Source organism: Sinocyclocheilus anshuiensis, unplaced genomic scaffold (assembly GCF_001515605.1).
Source record: "Sinocyclocheilus anshuiensis isolate Anshui unplaced genomic scaffold, SAMN03320099.WGS_v1.1 scaffold461, whole genome shotgun sequence".
Classification (NCBI taxonomy): domain Eukaryota; kingdom Metazoa; phylum Chordata; class Actinopteri; order Cypriniformes; family Cyprinidae; genus Sinocyclocheilus; species Sinocyclocheilus anshuiensis.
The window spans coordinates 1,080,943-1,085,084 of NW_015541005.1; the positions used below are offsets into that span (position 1 = coordinate 1,080,943).

At 36.1% G+C, this 4,142-nt stretch overlaps 1 protein-coding gene across 3 annotated transcripts in view; it reads right to left on the reverse strand.

The window, feature by feature from the left end:
* Positions 1-4,142, reverse strand: part of carhsp1 (calcium regulated heat stable protein 1) — a 26,616-nt gene that overhangs the window by 7,052 nt on the left and 15,422 nt on the right. The window contains exon 1 of one of the 3 annotated variants that reach the window (XM_016488510.1): positions 1,523-1,628. The exons of 1 other annotated variant lie outside the window; for it this stretch is intronic. The gene's annotated coding sequence lies outside the window, so the exon portion shown is untranslated. One more of the 3 variants, XM_016488509.1, reaches the window with a different exon arrangement.

The following is a 4,142-nucleotide window of genomic DNA, read 5'->3' on the forward strand; positions in this document are numbered from 1 at the left end:
CAATTTGAGTTGAATTACTGAAATAAATGAACTTTTCCACGACATTCTAATTTATTGAGATGCACCTGTATAGTGCAATTCATTGTGACAACACAAATAAAGTTTTAGTGGAATTTGACTGATGGCATTATTTCTTTAGGTTCCAAAATGTATATAAACAACACTGTAACAATATTATCATTGTTATTGAATTGTTATAGAGAAAATCTGATATTGTGACAGCCCTAATTATACTAGAATAAAAATATGTATATGTAATATGTATTAAAAATAAATTAATTTTTTAGACGATAGATGGATAGATAGATAGATAGATAGATAGATAGATAGAGCATTTTCTGAGCAAATATACTGATATAGGCTATGCAATTATGTCTCATCAATTAACCAGCATATCATCCTTTTAATATGATTATAATTTTTGATCTTGTAATATAGATGTTTACTAGCAGCACTCAACATAAATCACAATTTTCTCCAGTGAAAAAAAACAATCACTGAGAAGCACTCATAATAAAGATACCTGATACTCATCCTTTTGAGACTTTTTCACTGCTGTGAAACAACAACAACATAATAATAATAATAATAATAATAATAATAATAAAGCAATTCTTCTCAGGTAACTCAATATCTCTAGTGTACACAGCAATGGATGCAACACAGCCTGAGGAAGCCACTTGATAAACTCAATAAGCAATTAGTTACTTTACTACTGAAACATGTTTCAGTATTTATTTATTATTTAGTAGTTTATTTCTTCTCCTGCATCTAAATATACAACTATAACATTCTGTATCCAAGCTCTCTTGCATATTCCTTTCAAATACAACTATTATAGATGTTAATTATTCATGCACAATTTTTATCAAACCGAATGTCACCTGTGCCCCTTGACTTTGTCTTTCAGCATCCGTGATAACCACCAGCACTGAAAAACAAGCCTCCAGCGGCTGCAGGCTGCAGCTCCCATTTGCGACAGGCAGTAATGCGATCGTTCACTGTTGATGCTGCAGGCCATGTTTAGCCTTTGTTAGCCCTATCTGACCGATCCACCCTGTCCGGGAAGATATTACAAACGTGCTCTGCCGGCAGAGCATTTGGTTAGGCCACTAGAGGTTCAATCCTTCTTGTCGAGCAGGACTTGGTTGTGGAATCTGTTAACTGATGCACTGGGCACTGGAGCACTGCATGCTAACATGAATGGGCCAGGAAGGGTCAAGCATCCCTAGTAATAATCACAGCAGGAAATGGCACCAAATGCATAAATCGCACACCCTCCCTCATTGTCATTACTCTCCTCTGGGCCATTTCAGCCCACACAAATCATAACAAGAGCGGGATGACCACGAAAGATGTTCCTTATGTGCAATAAAGCATATTAAATAATAATTCGATTATTTCAAATCGCACCCAAGAAGTGGCAAAGCGGCTTTCAAGACACTCCCGTGTGGCTCCGCCATGGCAACACAGTACCAACGGCTCCCTCGAGAGATGCGAGATGAGAAAGGGCCCTTTGTACCTTCAGATGGATTACATCACTGCAATTATAGCTTTCTGCTGTCAGGCTCAGCATGCCCCATAAACAGAAAACGAGGCCAGTGAGTGTTTGAAGGCCAAGGCCAATTATACAGCGCTGATTGTCTGCTGGGGTACTGATGCATGGGTGAACATTCGCTTCTGCTCTCATTCGTTCTACATACACATCAGCAGAAAAGAGAAGAAAAGGACACAGGCGGTTCATCCCATCAGGAGGAAGAAACTTCCATCATATACAAAAAAGTACCATGGTTTTGGCATTTTGAATATAATGTAAACACCACAATATATGAATTTGGCAATCAACATATTTTGACAGTACATATTACAACACCATGGTATTACTGTCACTGTGCCATGATATTACCACAGTAATGTTGTAAGGAATTCTGTTCATATAAAGCAGACTCTTCAGCAGTCATTTTCAACCTTTGCCACTCCACATGGAGTTTCCTATTACCAAAGACAATATTTGAGGACCCCCTAGCAAGGGTGTGATATTTCCCCCTTGCACCCTGCTAAAATTAAAACAAAGATACTATGGAGAATCTAAGGATGTTATTACAATTCAAATAACTTCAATCTCTAGAAAGTTTTTGTAACCAACACATTAAATGAGATATTGAGGGGATTTTTATTACTCCGCAATAAAAAAACTGTGCATGTTAAGTTCTTAATTTCGGAGTAAGAAATATGTCATAGGATCTTTACCTTTTATTATTATTGTTTAGTATTACTTTTTTTTTAATAATTTAAAATAAGCAGTAGGCTATTGTGTATACCTTGATTTTTAGCTTTTCTATATTATTTTTGAATCATTAAAGGCAGGGGCATAGGTGATTTGGTTCAAAAACATTTTTGTTATGCTGGTTGAAAGTCTCTTCACATCCTGATAGCAATCACTAAGTTAAGTGGTCTAGATGTATTTATATGTATTTATTAGGGATGTGCAACAGCGATCGAGTACTCGGCCTTGACAGCGACAATCGATCATGAAAATGATAATCGTGGAAATTTTTTTTTTTTCTGATTAGTTATAGCAGCCTTTTGGGCGGTGCTCTGTTTGTTTAGCTGGCCACAGCATGCGGTCCAAAGTAATTTTGGGCGGTGCTCTGTTTGTTTAGCTGGCCACAGCATGCGGTCCAAAGTATAAACGTGAGAAGAGAGAGAAGCATGGCTTCGAAGTCACGCAGTGATGTCTGGGTTAGCTACATACATATCTGATTAATCTAACATAGGGTGCGTTGGGATATTAACATTTATTAACATGCTGAATGCACTGCATATTACCAGTGTTTAGATTCATGCTCAAATGCAATGCCTGATAATATTGACCGAGTTATTTGAGACTGTCATATTGCTTTTAGATGTTTCTTTTTTTTTTTTTTTTAATACTGATGTTATAATAATGCAGCAGTGCTTCTTTCATCATATTTGTTCAATGGTAGGCATATTTCAATTAACATTTGTTCGTACTTCGTATGGCTTTGAAAATGCGCAGACGATTTCAGGAATCACTTGATAATGTATAAACATTGCATTATAATGAGAACTTTATAGAATGTGAAATCTATAGTAAATTCTGTCTGCTTTCCTTGCCCGTGTTTCAGCACACTGTTATGAATGCACACCACGGCGGGAGCCTGCTCTCTCTCTCTGTCTCGCTATAGCACGTAACTTAAAGTTCACTGGCATTTGCATCCTTTTGTGCAGATACAAGTTGTAATGTTACTTTATGTATCTAAGTTAGGCCTATCTGATTAATATCATAGGATGTATCAAAGAACGGGCCTCAGTCTTCAGCTTCACCCCAGGCAGCTATTCCTTTTTAGATGCCTCTTTTTTTTAATAACATTGCTGCATCATAATCATAATCTAACAGTGTTCTAATCATGTGTTCATGTTTTCATGTCATATTTATATTTTTAACATTCATTTTCATAACAGTCTTCAAATATTTTCATTATATCCATTACGACCATGCCCCGCCCCCAAGTACCCAGCAAACACAGAACGTTCCCCTAACTTTAGTTTTTGGTTCCCGTTTGGTTATTTTTTGGGAACCAAATACTAACGTTAGAGGAACGTTCTTTTTAGGTTATATTTTTTAACAATAAAATAACGTTCCCAGAATGTTGCATGGTGGTTATTTTTAAATAACCTAAAAATACCTTAAAGAGAATGTTCCCTAATGGTTATTTTTTGCAACCATAAAATAACGTTCCCAGAACATTGTAGGATGGTTATTTTTAAATAACCTAAAAATAACTTATAAAGAATGTTCCCTTATAGTTATTCTCAGGTTATTTTTATAACCCTGTAAAACTATCTTTCCAATTAAAACGTCACAGATGTTAATGTGTAATGACCCATACAGAGTCCTGAAATTCGTTTAATGCAGCATTTATTAAAGGGATCATATGAGGCTGCTAAAAAGAACATTATTTTGTGTATTTGGTGTAATGAAATGTGTTTATGCGGTTTAAGGTCAAAAAAACACATTATTTTCCACATACTGTACATTATTGTTTCTCCTCTATGCCCCGCCTTTCTGAAACGCGTCGATTTTTACAAAGCTCATTGGTCTGAAAAGCGAGGTGTGC